Source organism: Nylanderia fulva, unplaced genomic scaffold, assembly GCF_048542155.1.
Source record: "Nylanderia fulva isolate GAGA-0341 unplaced genomic scaffold, ASM4854215v1 Scaffold4, whole genome shotgun sequence".
NCBI classification, from domain to species: domain Eukaryota; kingdom Metazoa; phylum Arthropoda; class Insecta; order Hymenoptera; family Formicidae; genus Nylanderia; species Nylanderia fulva.
The window spans coordinates 498,940-515,841 of NW_028190476.1; the positions used below are offsets into that span (position 1 = coordinate 498,940).

The following is a 16,902-nucleotide window of genomic DNA, read 5'->3' on the forward strand; positions in this document are numbered from 1 at the left end:
TTCGCGCAGTTCGTAATTGTTGAAAGTCTCGGGCGTTTCGTTCACACGAACAGGGCAAACAAGCGCAGATTGAAACGAAACGGGTTTCCAAGTCCCTGTCTTCCTTCTGGATCCGCGCGAACAGAAATCGGTTAACAAGGAAGTCGCGCCCGGAAACGCGACAAATCTCCCGGGCCGTCGCAGAAGTTCGACGAATGTCAGTCTCTTTTGTGCACAAAGCTGAGCATTGAAATCCCGTCGTTGTTCTCGATCGTGCAACCCTCCGTCTATATGAAGCATACTTACGTCTTACGACAACGCGAGGCATCGTTGCGTTACTCGAGATTATGCACTCGCTACCCGCTAAGAGCACAAGAACCAATTAATAGTCGGGCGGAGTGTTTGTCGGCGCAGAGACAGTGAGAACTTTTGATCTACTCGAAAATTATACGATGAGAGAGAAGCCGTACGAACGATCGTTCGCTCGCGAATCTTTGTTCGCTTACTGCGATTCGTCGAGCTAAAGACCGACGTGTGCTCAGCTTTTTGCATTGATGACTAATTAGTTTGCGGTAAATTTTGCTCCATCTTCTTTGTTTTTTTATGCAATTATTTAACTTGCAAAATTTACCGTAAAAAATTATTGTTGACACAAAACAGCGCAATATTTCACATCAACATAATTATATTGACTGTTCTATTTGGATTGAAGATAATATTTGGGAAAAATCTTTCGACTCAAAGAATATGAAAAAAATATTGTAGTAAAAATGTAAGGGAGAGATTAATTTGTTTCTTTTTTCTGGAATAAAATTTCTCCGACAATTTTTTATTTCTTTTGAATCCTTTGCAATATTTTTTGTTACATAATCATTGAAAAATTATATTTAAGAAATAATAGTTAATTAACTATCTCTTCCTCATAAATCAAAATAATATGATTACTAATTAAGTTTGGCTTGGACTTAATTCTTTTTACCAATTACTGGATTTAATTATATCTATAATCTCGCGCAAAAAATGTATTTGAAAATGGTAGACGGTCGTTAAATTAAACTCTAGTAAATGAAACGCTCGTAAGGTTAATATCCGTGTTGTAACTTCTCAAGCTGCGCTTTATCTCCAGTATACGTAAGAGCTGCTCGTAATGCAAGAGTGCCCGTAAATTAACAGTAAATTTCTAATGAACGAAAATAATAATAAAAATTCCTCGTTCTCGCACAAACCACCTCGTCATTAACCTATATATATCGTCGTGATTTTATGACCTATATATAATGTGCTGAAGAGAATAGCACCGACATAATCACATACACGCTCGCATAACAGTTTTCTGTTCATAACTATAACGTTTATATTCTTTAGAATATATTTTAGAAACCGCTAAAAATCAAGAAATATATTCATCGTGTGCACGAGAAATGAATATCTGCTCTTATATTTCTAGAGGGGGATTTTCGATTTTGGACCCTCGCCACCCTCTTCCCAGATAGATAACGACGGTATAGTTTCGCGGGTCGAAGAAACGTGTTGTGCGTCGTTTTGTGAAGTTTGGCTTAAAGACATCGGCCCCCAATCTTATGCCGCTATTCTCCGATTCGGAGCCTCCGCTCCGAACGAGTTCGGGAGGAGTTTGAGTCAAGTTTCTGTCGCGCACTCGCGGAAACTTTCATCGGAATATCGTCAGCAAACACAGCGTCGGCTTTACGAGCTCGTTCGGCGCCAAACTCCTACCTCTTACACCTCTGAGCCGTCGAAATGATAAATAACCAAGTTCCAGCGAACAAAGTCCCGCGAGCGTGATTACAACATTCGTGATTTAATAGTCATTAGTTTACGCAATTTAGCGAGATTTTATCGATTTTCGAACACACGACGAGTGGAGAAGAAGAAGCAGGAACGGTCAAGTCAGATCGTAATGCGGTACACTGACGATAATTATTAAATTAATAAATATTTATTTCAATACTGCCTAATCAATCATTTATTTCAAATCTATCAATATTTTTCACACCACGTCAATATTATTTAGTTTCCAATAAATGATTTATTAGGCAGCACTGAAATAAATACTTATTCGAAATCAATAAATTTCTTTTCAATCTCTTATTTTCTAGAAAAGAAATAAAATACGAGCGCACAGATTTCGCAATTATTTCTAGCTTTCCTTGTATCCTTTGACAAATTCACAAACATAGATCTAAAACAGATCTCGACCTGACAGTCGCCTAATACAACGAATTAGCTTAAGACACATGAGATTAATAATAACTTCGCTTCAAGGACGCATAAATCTACGCCAAACGCGTCCTCGATGTATATGCCCGTCAGAGAAGTGGAATTTATAATTGCAGTGGCAATCTCAACGTGAGATTACGGCACGTCGCAAATCAAGCTTACGTTTGATAGCGAAGTCGACAGAGGAGAGGATCGACGTTATCTGTGTATTAACTACAGCCTAAAGCGATGACGCACCCACTCTGAAGAGAGAAGATTCCTTCAACTGTTGTTGCCGGTGCTGCAATATCGATCGCGACCGTCGTTATAGTCGCGTATAAAGGAAGATGTTTCGCGCTGAGCGATTCCGACGCGTGTTAGTGCCGGATTTACGAGAGCGATTGACGCGCAGCCCGGCTGAAGCGCGACAAAGCTTAAACTGGATCACCGCGATGCGAAACATCAAGTTCGAAACGTGTCTCCGTTCGGAAACGCCGCAACTCTATAAGCAGCGTTATTTCAACAATCTCGAAGAATGCTGTAATTGTTTTTTTGTCTATAATTTTTGTGTATTTTATTCCTTCGATCGCAATTTGAGTAGAAATAATTTTTGTCATCTGTCATTTAATCCTGTAATAATATCAAGCCACATTTTAACACTTACTAGTATTTTTAACCGAGAAAAGACGATTTGACGAGTTCGAAATGGTTTCTATATTTCTCTTTTTTCTATCGTTTTTTCTATGTGTCTGTAAGTAAACTTAATTCCAAAGCATGACAAATCTTTTTCTTTATCTGTTTTTATAAAATAAATTGACTTTTCCAATTTAATGAATTTGCCGCGAGCAACATATATAGGTTGCATCGAAGCGCGAGCGAATCTTTCTCCTTGGAAGAAGTTTATCGAGACGCCGACTCCAATTTATGTGTAAACTCGGCGGAAAAGATAACGCGCAACATGCTTGTCGCAACAACAACGGCGAGGCCGAATAAAAGCGATACACAGGGATGTACTGTGCTCCGGTTGAATATCTTTTATAAACCTCCGCAATCCTTGTCTAACATGTCAGAGCGTAATCCTTTGCCTGGTAAAATATTTCTTCTGGAAAATTGCACGCGCGCGTCGAGAATAATCGTATATTTTCAAGCTTGATTACGTGAAACAGCCGATTAAAGAGTGCTTTATCCGATGTGATTTGCAGTTTCCAACGGCTTTCCGAAACAAAAGAAAAAAAAATAAAATAACCGGAGAAAAAGAAGGATCGCGCGCGGAGGATACTCTCACGAAATGAACGAGTTCCGGGTCTAAAGGACGAATTGGGGAAGAAAAACGAGAAGTAACGATCGTTCTGACGCTATTGTTTCAGGTTGGAGGTGGACAACAAACACCCGCTAAGCCTTTCGAATCAGGCGAAATAGTCGAGATTCCAGCAGGAGAGGACGATCTTCGCTTCCTCGGTAGCCTGGAAGAGTACGATCGGTTGTGTCGAATCTCTCCCTGCCTCCTACAGATCAGCCCCATCCTTCTCGCGCGAAAAACGGAAAAACGAACGTTGACGTTACGAGGACGGATGGCGGCGGCCCGATGCTCGGAAGAAACGAGAGAAAACGGCGAGACTCGATTCGACGCCCGGAAACACGATATACGGGAAGGAGCAGGTTTACGAGGAACAGATTCCGTTGCGCGGCGCTCAATCCATATAGCTCTTGATCAGAGATAGAGGACCGCTTCCTCTCCTGGCCAGACGATCCCGACGAAACGCAGCGTATCTCGAAAGAGCTTTCCCTCATCCCTTCCGGCATGCTGATCTCCGCCGAAGCAGCGGGAAATTAGTTGTTAGCGGAGAACTAGTCGGCGAAATACAAAATTTTAAATCTCCTTTGTTTAAAACAGACATGTGGCGGATTTAATAACATACTTGTCTTCGTTTTTAGCATTAGCAATATCACATCTTTCGAACTGACATCTTGAAAGGTAACATTAAATTCTGTTGTAATATTTTACAATCACCTTCTTATTTTAAATTAACTTAGACATGTATATATTAAAATTATAATATTTTATTGGATTTTTCTTTTTATAGATATATGTATATGCTTTTGCAGCAACACTTGAAAAGAGCCTGTACCCCCAAGGATCGAAACGTTGTGTTAGGTCGAAGAATTTTAAACTTTCAAAGTTATGATTATTTCACATTTTTTCAATTTTATAAAAGCATTCCTATACGAATTTATTAATATCTATATACAGAATCTATTTAAATATGTATGAAAAATTTTAGGAGATGATTCCTTGTCGAAAATTAAGGGGGGTTTCTTATATAAATATATACTCTTATATCCCTCCCTGAGGAGAGACACTTTTCTAAAGAGGGAGATAAATATTAAGTTCTTTTTTTTCTTAAAAACTATTGATTTTATGAAAAAATAAAAGACAAAGTTTCTAAAGAAATCAAACTTTCTAACGTATATTTTTAGATAATCATATTTCGGTCCGTTAAAAAGTTCTGATAAAAAATTAAATAGGGGTTCTTAGTTTCATCCCCTTGTAACGATACAGAAAGATAAAAAAATATTAATAAATATTTTTTTTATTAGTGGAAAATATCCACACATCAAGTTTCATTTTTTAAATTGGTTTGAAATTTAAGGAGAAAAATAAAAACTTAATTTTTACCTCTTTAGAAAAATAACTCCTCAGGGAGGGATATAAGAATATATGTTTATATAAGAAACCCCTCTTAATTTTCGACAAAGAATTATTTCCTAAAATTTTTCGCCCTTATTTAGATACACCCTGTATAATATTAATTAATCTCTCGCACATTTCGCTACATTAACGATGTACTAATTCGTATTTCAAGATGGAGAACCAATCTTTTTATTGCGTTTCGAAATGATGGTGTCGATGTTGATATTCGCGACCGCGCAATCGGTGGATGCGCGCTTTACGACGCCGATTTAGGAATACGTTTTCATATAAATTCGAAGCGCCACGCCGTGCTTATACGATATACACGAGACTCACAGCTGCGACGGATGCATCGGATGGCGCGGAATTTTACGACGCGCGACCGGAAGTGCGAAACGCCGCGAATCGTTTCTCATCCACCGTCGACTTTTACGGTCGCAAAAGCACGCGTCGTCCCCAATATCTTCTTCGAGCGGTTTCATTCCACCCCGTTCTCTCTCTCTCTCTATCTATCTATCATCCGTACGTCTCCATCCGCTGTTTATCCACTTCGATCGCAAACACTCGCAACTGAGACGTACGTTCAATTGCATAGCAAACAAGCAATGATCATTTCGTCGGTGCAGATCGCAATTTGAGCAATATATCTTAATGCTTTAAGGGATGTGATAATCCCTAGAACTAATTTGGAATATTCAGAATTGTATATATATGTATATCAATGTGCTAAATCTTGGAAAAATCAATTTTTACAATACGGTGCACAAGTTTTTAATTTAAATTCTAATAATTAGTCGGAGTACAATTGTGATAAAAAATGTACTGATAATGGTAATTGCATTGCTTATTGAAAAAAATAAGAAAACTACGTTATTTATATTTGATATCTTAATTACGTATATCGATGTAAACAGATCGATATATATATATATATATATATATATATATATATATATATCGATCGGGAAATGCGTATGAAATATTTTTTCCTATAACTTTGCGTAAATATTGAGGAGTACATTAAGCAAAATATTGAAGAACACATTGAGGGAAATATTGAGTTTATTCGCAATCGCGTTTATACGAAATATTCCCGACAGGATAAACTCTTCGGGCATAACGCTAAATTCAGGTTAACCGAAACGAAGTGCAGTTTACATGGCATATGCAATTGATTAAATACCCGAACTGTATCCGTAAATTGCTTGACCCGCAGTAATAACGATTTTCCTAGTTTCTGTTATTGCTTTTCGTCGAATAATCGATAATTGTCAATTTATTAATTATCAGTATTGAGATATGCATATATATTACAACGAATCGCTCTTAATTTAAACGAGGATTATTTAAAGTGACGCATTAACGTTTTGTTCGATAAAAAAATACCCATTAAAGATTTTGTTCTCGTCGCTTTCGATCCGATTGCGCGAAAAGCCGAAACTATTATTTCAAGAAACCGTGATTTGTCCGCCGCGCAAGCTCTCTGCCATAATTTTCTATCGGCGTTAAGACACACTGCTATGAGGCTATATACTTTTATGGTTCTGTAAATTCCCGCGTACGCCTGTAACGTACAAGAATGTCGGCGACCGAGAAGCACGATACGTGGTCCTACGTCGCTATCTACAAGAGGTATTTTTACGATCGCGACGGGTGCTAAAGAAGCGTACCTGAATAGTAGGATGTCTCAGGGTCGTTTTCACTTGGCAGCTTAAATGTATGCGGCCGGCGAATTATTGTATTCCGCAAAAATTGTCGAGATATCGGAGACTTCAGTGTATATACAGACCGCGTAAATTGTTCTTCTTCTCCATTTCAACTATGCAGTAGGATTATTTTTCCACGATTTATTATTCTAGGTAAAACTTGCAAGGCTCCATTATTAATTGTTGCTTAATCGAAATGATTGTTTAACTGACTTTTTAAATTCCATTATTCTAAATAGAATTTGCAAGGCTCTATTATTAAATGCGTTGCTTAAATTGTTACTTTAATATTTACATAAAAGAATTACCGGGTTCATTTATATTTCAATGTTTCGTACATGTATATGCATGAGCATAATAGATCATTGCACTTACAATGCGGATATACTCCATGAACATTCATAAAAGCGCAAGTTACCGCTGAAGAGCCACTTGTCTACTTCAGGTGGGTAGGTAAGCGCATGTAACCAGAAAAATACGTCATATTTTTAACTCCATTACTTCCTGACCGTCGTGGATCTTGTGTCTCGGCGAGAAATGATATATACCGCGCTATTTATTCACCGGTGAACAAAACGGCGAGCCGAGAGTGGGACAGTTAACACGGGGAATGGGCCATTTATCGCCTCGCCGTTGGAATCCCGGAAACTGTGCATGTGTGTCGAAAAAAAAATAGAATGCCCAAATGAATTCGCCGTAATCAGATAACCGCGGGTTATAGTTGCCTTATGCTCGTAATAACCGTATTTGTGCCGCGGAAGCAATTTATGCAATTGCGATATAGGACTCGGTATAACCCGCCTGTGATTTTACTACACACGTAAAGATATACGTATACATCGCGCAGGACGTTTAAATGGTCATTATGCGGACATGTTTGGCCGGAAGTGGCATTTGATTTAATTATTAATCGATGCCGACACGCTCCGCACAGAGCTCGGCTTTCGAGCCGCAAAACGCCAAATTTTCATCTAAAGACTCTCATGAATGATGCGATACATATTTTTGTCAAATATTTCAGCGTAATATTATCGCAATATAAGGAAACATTTTATTAATTTTGATTTAGGACTTTTTTATCGCGACCATCGCGGAATTTCGCGAGATTTTCTCGACTCTAATTGATCGATAAACTCATATGAGTTTCAGAAACCATATCGTTCCTGAATAGCCGAGTAATGTAAATTGTAAATGTCTGTTTTTATGTTTCATCGGTTTAATTACGTGCGTTGGAACGTGACGAGAACCCGCTCTAAAAATTGGCCTTTCACACATTTCGTGACTATCTCGCGTGTTTACAGTCGTCCACGCTTAATATATCGCGGACGAAATTTCGTGCTGCTGCGCGCGCTAGATACACGAATGCCTGGATGGAGTCACTGCGTTGAACCGCCGCCATCGACACGCAATTCTGTACACCGTGCGGCAACGTTAACCTGGCTAATGTCGAACGCAATGACCAGCTCTCGCACAACAGTGAGCAGAAATTTAGGAATTTGCGCCGCACGCGATTGCACGGTTCGAATAAAGAATAATAAAAGTTGTTGAATTTTATTTTAAATTTTTTTTTAACAGAGAAAAACCTAAATTAAATATAAATTAACTATGCAATGAAACAATGTTATAAAAGTTTTTAAATGAATCAGTTTTAAAATAGAAATAATATATAAATAATAATAATAGAAATAGCAATAACATATTATAACATATTATATAGGAATTATACATTCTGAAAAGGATGATCGTCTACTCGAAAATTTGAAAGACAAGATTTCGTCTGACACATAATTTAGAGAAGGATCAATTTTGTACGTTGTAAATCTATCAAATTGACACGTTTCTTCGATCATCTGAACCGTAGAACCATTCTCCCTAGCTAATCTTCTTAATTGTACAATCGCGAAAGCAACCTCCTTCGAAGAGAGAAATTTTAATCGTTCGCGTGCCGCGTCCATCGGATCGATTTCTCGCTTTTTTTTATTAGCCATCCCCTGGAGAAACTTGGACAAACTTTTCGTCGACTCGGCGGCGACGGCGACGCGCCGAAATAATTATCGGCGCCGGGCGTGCCGATTATTCGCCAACTATGCGAACGGCGGGTCCCGATCAATGGCTTCCTGAACGACCATTGTCCGGGAGAATATCCGGTGTATATCCTCCGTCGAGGAAGGCTAGCTGCCGCTGCTCGCAGTCCCGACCGCCTCCAGGAATCCTCGATAGTCTCGCGCATCCCCCGATCAACCCTCTCCAGGGCAGAGATGAAGTTTGCAGTCACGAGATAAAACACGGCTGTTCGCGTTTTCCGTAACGTTTCGCGCGAATTCACGGGCCCGTGTTTTACGCTCCACCCTGAAGCAGAAACGAGAGAAAAAGAGAGAGAGAGAGAGCACGCCGGCGGGATCTGCATAAAAAGCGACACGGCATCTCTCTCTCTCTCGCCTCCTTTTCTTACTGCGAGGAGAAAAACCGTGCGCGCGACTCTCTTTCTCTCTTTCTCTGTGGAAAAGTGGAGCGAGAAAATATGGGCGCTCCGACGTGATACAATATTTCGTCTGTCGCGAAACGAATCGTTTCGACTGATATCAGCTTCGGCGCGATTTTCCGGCGGAGGTGAAACTCACCTGCGATTGAAACGTGAAAGAGCGCGATATCTTGATGTTTCTTGAATAAAAGCGCAGATATTGGACAGGTTTTCATATTCCTTTAGTTTCTAAAATAGTCTGAATGTTATGTAAAATTGAATATTATCAATAAATCTATCGTTCTTTTATATTGTGTGATTCTCTCTTTCTCTTTTTATTATAAATAGAAAATTTTTATTATGTGATATAATAAAAAACTTTGATAACTATTTTTTTATTTCTAATCTTTTGTCCTTTTTTGACGTACTATAATATTTAAAATTCAAATAAAAATGTTCTTGTTATATAATATTTCATGCAGCCATAATATCTTTAATATATATAAATAATTGGACGAATTATATATTGAAAAATATCTGATTTTATCATGCTCGTACAGCACATTTCGATTAGATACACTGCTGCATGCCTTATTGCAAAGAATTTAATATATTAATTAAATATATATATATATAGGTTGTTTTCCGTTTAAACAGATATTATAATAATATTTGATTAAAAACTGATGTACTATTTAGCATCTGTCACTTGATATTACACGTGCATAGATAAATATTTTCGCAAATCAAAACATGTATGCAGGTCTACGCGCTCCCTTTGGCCGATTAGCGCGATTAACATTTCTATATACCCGATACCGCAAATATTTGTGGGCGCGACGCGTAATTTCGTAATACAAATTCGTCGCGCGATACGGCGCTATGCGACTAGGCGCGACTATGCGTGCGAGTGTGCATTCGCCGGATTTAGAATCGCGTTACCCGCGAAACGCGCGATAACGCATGCATATTATGTGGGATAAAAGCGCAATGTTACTCTGCTGCAATTACAATACGCGCGATAAACAGGCACGCACGATAAACTCGTAACGTTACAGTGAGCGCACTTGAATGTTTCAATCGAAATTAAGTTCAAACGACACGCGAGTCATTCATATGTATATATACTATAATATAGTTCAATATCTTTAATTTTACGTCCTATAAAACTACCAAAACTATCCAATTATTGCATCAAATCATTTATGCAGTTTCTTTTCAAAGAAAGAGCAAATTTTCATATTTCAATATAATATGACATTATGTGTGTAGTTTTTTATATATTATAGTATATAATTGTTATGTTTGTTTAATAACTATCAACCGATAGAGATTTATATGTACATAAATAAATTTATAAATTATCAAATTCATAAAGATAAAAATTTAATAAATGCATAAGCTGCTACAGTATTAAATTCAGATGTATAAATTTGTAAACTGCTCTTAAACATTACGATAAATTACACATTCGCATAACATTTGCTTCATTTTGCTTTCAAGTTAAAGGATAACTTCGTTCCTTTCAAGATATTGGATTAATAAATTTGTAAATCTTATGACACAGATATTATTTTTGAACATTATCGAGAATTTTCTTTTTAATAAAAATAGTTTCTGCTGCGATACACGGTCTGACGATTTCACAATGCGCACGGTAAACTGGTAACGCTGTGCCGTGTGTATCTGAGAGCCTTTTCCCGTGGTCGACGATCAAGATCAAATTTATGAAACTACCGCGACCGACCGTACTGACCCGTTTCCCCATTTCGAAGTCTTGAACTTTATATATTTGCGCGCCGCCGGTTCTGCGGTCAGGATTCCCGCGATAGGACGGAAAAGGGCACAAAGCCGAAGCCCTACCTAAAGCGTAGAGGACTTCGTGGTCAGACCATAAACACCGAGACAACATGCCCCCGAGAGAACGCCAAGTTACCACACACAGACACTGCGCGTCGGAAAAATACTCGTTCGCACTACTTGCTTTTCAACGATCCACCTGTATAACACGTCAACATTTCCGATAATACGGACTTATTTTTACGATTCGTTAATTATTTTGTGTACTTTTGGAATTCGAGACAATAGAGTAACAAAAAATTATATTTTCATCAAATTATTAATATATGTATATATCTATTATATTAATATTTAAATGTAGTAAAAATGTGAATATATGTTTAATTATGTTCGACGTAATTATTTAGTCCGAATATTGCATTGATTCGTTTATTTAAATTCAAATATTTCCAGAACGTGAATATTTTATTAATATAGATATAGACTGAGCATGAAATTTAGGAATAAATTTGAATAATTTTGATATAATTAGCGGATTTGTTACGCGACGTGTCTCTGGCTATTTTAATACTTCATTTATCAAAACATTATATATAATATTACTCTACTGTTGATTATAGAACTCTCTAATTAGTATATTAATTATATCAAATACTTTTTATTAATATATTTTAGAAATAGCCATACTTTTGTAATTATATTATATATAACTACAAATTATAACTAATTTTAATATTAATTTTTTGGCCCTGTTCAAAGATTTAAATATAATTTAAGCAAATATTCTTTTTACTCAAGAAAAGAAATTGATTGCAAATTATGTGTATATGTACCCAAAAAAATTCTTTTGAATTACTCAAAAAAGATATTTCGCGCAAATTTTCATTTGCTCGAGTGTATCAATTATTATTTAAATTATTATTCAAATAATTATTGACAGAAATTATTACTTACCTACTCATTAAAATAAATATTTACGATGATACGTTTGTATGATGCAAAATATTTGCACCATACAAACGTATCGATTATAAATTATTTACGATATATATAATTCGTCGACTTTGACAAAAAAAAAATGAAACAATTTTTTATTGATAAATCTCATAAGACATAAGAGAACAAACATAATTTTGTTGTCTGCTATAAAAATACTTTACACTAGCTGTGAACGATAAAATTTCTATTCAGACTAGAAAATATTTATGAAATTTTTCTAAGTAATAAAGAGAAAAAAAGAGAGATCGATAATTTGTATTTCACAAGACACCTTATTAGCTTATTAATAAAAATGAATTTAAAACTAGCTTATTTTATATACAAACTGTATATCCCGTTATTAAAAAAAATCATCTAATTAATCTGTACCTCTCCATACATCGGAAAATCCGGAGAATCAGAAAGCTCAAAACGATATGAAACGCATCCTCGCTTATACGGTTATCAGATTCGCAGTATCCTATTTTCACGGTTTACGAACGTAAACATCTCGCCGTCTCGGACGTTATGTCCGGTACAGTCGAATCAAATGTACAAAATATACGAAATAACCGGGGGGTTGTCGGGGTATACAACGACGAGGCGAGCAGGATTTTACGTGCATGCTCGTGGAAATTGTGTCTCTCCGAGGATGTTGCTAAACGGGGGTGGAGCGAGAAAGAGAGAAAGAGACCGGAGATCGTACAGGAGTTTGGTTGCGCATCGCGCATACCGGTGTGCATATATGGTCGCCATAAACATCCCTCGCAGGCACCTACCGGACCGGAGCCGTGTCTGCGAGGAAAACGACGAAATCACCCGGAAGCCACCGGCGGTCCGTTATGGTCGCGTTATGCCAGAGTATCGCGTTATAAACTTCCGTGAGAGGCGTCTCAGCCTGTGTGTCCGTCGCTCTCTCTACACCGTCGGAGATAACGATCCGCTCTTTCGCTCTCTCTATCGTATTACTCGCACTTTGGAGGACCGCTGGCTCTGGCTCTCGCATGCTCGAGTTACAACTTCATGTAATCGGTACCGTGAACAAACCGCGTTTCATACCGCTGCCCCTGAACGTTTCCGTCTGCGTATATAATATCGCATACCGAGAGTGCTGCTAGATTCGAATGAATTCGAAGCCTCGCTCCTAATTCAAGCGTCCGATGATAACGCTAACAACATATATATCGTATATTTCTTATTTGCGAGAGCCACAGCGTACATATCGATTAATTATACCGACGTATTCGATTCAAGAAATCACTGGCTGAAAGTTGATTTTTTCATTTGAGCCAGTTTTAATGGAAAAAAGAGGAATCGTTTTAAATAACTGAAGAAATGATTTAACAATGCAAAACCAAAGATATGTAATACGATGTTAATTTCGAATTATTATTATTAATAAATAATATGAATATCTAAAAATCGCGATTTTATTTGATAATTTACAATAGATCTTGGACGAACACAGGAGAATATACGAATTGTTAGTGAAATTCGAAATCGTTGTCACGTGCGTTTCCGCACGTCGATAAAACGATAAATGTACAATTTTATGGCGGAATTGATATTTTATATGACTGGCATGAAAGAGAGAACGCGCCGCGCGGCGCATCCACGTCGCGCTTTTACGACGAATAAACTGTAAACGCTCCATCCGCATAGTGGCTCAAGTTATCAATCGAATTGCCGGTTTGAGAACGAGCGCGAAAAACCGAAAGCGCGGACAATCTGTGAAACGAGAAAAGCGAGATACGGAACTAACATATTCGAGAATGCCCATACATCCGTATCTCGAGTTTCAGAATTCATTTATTATAGTCTCGAATTTTGCATACTATCTTGCGAACTTTTTCACAATTCTGCATACGTTTCAATAAAAATCATTCCGTCGTTTTGAATTAAACTACTCATGTTAAAAAATAATTCATATTCAAAAATAAACGAGATAAATATTCGCCAATTTATTTTAATGATGATTTTCTTTATTTTGTTTCCTACTATTATTATAAAAGGTAAAATCTTTTTTACACAGCTTTCCAAAGAATTTCATAAAATTCATGTAAAGAGATAATATACATGTCAAAGTCATAAATTAAAAATCGCGTCAAAGTCATTTAATCAATTTCAGAGATATAATCGTGTGTAATTGTAAAAAGTCTCGAATATGTAAAAATTTACAAGCGCGCGGAAGGAAAAAGAGACGTACATTTCCGGTGGTTGTAAATAGAGGATCTGACCATTGTTGAATAATCTATCCACTATTTCGGATATCCGGGGTGCCGTCACATCCGGTAACGTAAAATCTTCCAAAATTACATCCGTTACAGTTATCGATACAATTGTGAGGCAAAAAATCAAAATAACTCGAGTTTTAAGTCGTCCTCGAATTCTTTTCAGAAAATTATATTAAAACGAAACGATGATAAACGTATCTAGCGTGCAATTTTCGAACTATAGATTTTTGCTATGCGATATAAATTCAGATCAAAAACGATTCACGACATGAGCCAAAAATGGTGAGCCGTGTTAAATTGGCCATTTATCTTTCTGCCACAAGAGATCCTTAATATTTTAGAGGATATTTTCCCATTTTAAAAATAATCAAAATTTATTTCGAAGAAAATGCTTAACAACGTATTTATTATATTATGTAAGAGTTTAATGAGATTTAGTAGAATTTATATTAATTGTCTTTATTCAAGATATCATTAATACTCCTTATGAACTTAAAATGGGAGAATTTTTTTTCCGCAATTTTATTAATGCTACATTTTTTTATATTATTTGCGCAATAAATATTATTTATTGAAAATGTTATTTTTATTTCTACAATTGTGTTATTATAGAATATTTGTTGACTATAAATATAATGATGTAAATGTCAGAATTAACATTATTTGTGCATCAAGACTTTTCGCAACGTAAAAAGCTTTAAAACTCTAAGCTTCGAATTATAAGAGCTAACGTGTTTTATTACAACTCCGTTAAAATTTAAAAAATCTAAATTGAAATACAGCATGTATGGAAATTCGTATCTGTCAAAGCTGAGTTGAAAGAATTAAAAAATGGTTACATTCCATTCAATTAAATCTCTGTCGATAAAAGCGCGAGAGCGGATCTGTGTCGTGTAATATCTCGCAAAATATATTTGAATATTTCTCACATTAATAAGCGTGATCCGACTTTTACACAAAGCATATCGAATAGTACGAACTGTGCGCTAAACGGTATTCGAAATTTTATGGTCGTGCGAGACAGGTATCCTTTTAATGCACAAGCCGGCACGGCGCGGCAGAGCCACATAAATCCAATCTATATACATATAGCGGAGAGAACGAAAATTCTGAATCGGCTCGCATTCGCGTCGCTCGGCCCCGAAATTGGCAACAGGCAACGATGCGAGGTGCGACTTCGGCAGATTGTGCGGAGGTGACGCGGGACGATTCAGGAGCAGCAAGCGGAGCTTGCTGAATTATATTGTTTGATAAATCCGTAATGTATATAGATCCTCTCTATTAAATGGATTCGTCTATGCCTCTCCATCCTCTCCCCAGCCTTCTCTTTCCTCCCGTTTCCCATCGCGTGGCAATAATGCCGGAATGATTGGCTCTCGCTGTCTGGTCTCTCATAGAAACGACGAGCATTTACTACTAACAATGTGCAACGTACTATCAGCAACCTACAACCTAATCTAGGGAACGACGAGCGCGCGTTTTCGAACTTCCAGCCCTAATAGTTACGTTAGTTAGTGGGCCACAGCCCGTGCATATATCATGCATGAGGATGACGGAGATGGGATCTTAGAGAAGAGCATATTAAACGTTCAAAACCTACCGAACATGATAATCCGGACTTTCGGAGCATCGACTCTCGGCTTCTTGAGAGAAAGCTGATTTCGTGACTTGAATGGATATTATGATAAGTACATACGCGCATAAATGTCGTATATCAAAAAGGATTGATGACTTACTAAGAGACCCGGAATAAAGACTACGAATGTCACTGTGAGATGACATATCGTCGCATCAATGAGGAAAAAAGTCGCAAGTACGAAATTATCATTAAATCCACTTTACTATACACAGATTGAAAATTATATATAAAATATTGTTTACTTCGAGTTTTTTCTGCTTTTTGCGTTATACATATATATATAATCTAAAATAGACTTTAATTAAATATTAATCAAATTTATTAAATTAATTTAATTTAATTTTTTTTATTTAAATTAATTTTATGTTATTCATTTAATATTTATATATTTTAATATAAAGTGCATTTAATTGATTCGTGCAAATGTTACTTTCAAGTAAAGAAACATATAAAAACTTTATTCTATATATTTAAGTCCAGAGTCAAGTTGATTATTCCAGCGGAACTTTTTTCGGTAATGCTGCACACGATGAACTCGCATGTGGCATTACCGCGAATTTTATCCAGCTTTCGGTCCCGCTATAAATCTGCGACTAACCGAGAGTGTTACACTCAAACGTATAGTAGCGAAAGAGCAGTCGCGAACACACGCGAGATACGCGAATGAAATGCATCAAGCGCTCCTCCGGAAATGAATATAACGAACTCAATTAAAACCGGAGTGGGCACTCGAGAGCGCCGTAAAAACGAAGGACTCTTGCCACGTCACGAATGTCGCCGGATGAATCGAGCCGGAAGGAAGGTCAAAAAAATTCGGCGCGAATTATTTCAACGTGAAATGCTCTCGCGAAGCTTTTTCCTATTATTTACACTGAACCAAAATTAGAAAAGTAAAATTACTTGTACTTTATAAACTATACTCTATGCGTCCTTATTTGTAATTTTGTAATTAAAATGTCAAGTCTCATTAAACTTGTAAAGAAAAAATTTAATATTTACTAACAAGTAAAAATTGCAGAATGCGACAACATAAATTACAACAGACTGGCAATATATAAACGAAAAACATTAAAACTTTAATAAAAAGCACAATCCTGAGATAAATATAAATAATGCAAACTTAGAAAATATTAAAGTCTTAAAACTTTTAGGAAAGATTAGCATTATATATCAAAAATAAAATACACGTGTGTAAT

General features: G+C 36.7%; 1 protein-coding gene across 3 annotated transcripts in view; it reads right to left on the reverse strand.

Annotated features, from left to right (window-relative positions):
* DIP-lambda (Dpr-interacting protein lambda) overlaps positions 1-16,902 on the reverse strand; it is a 205,733-nt gene that overhangs the window by 88,464 nt on the left and 100,367 nt on the right. The window lies entirely within an intron of this gene.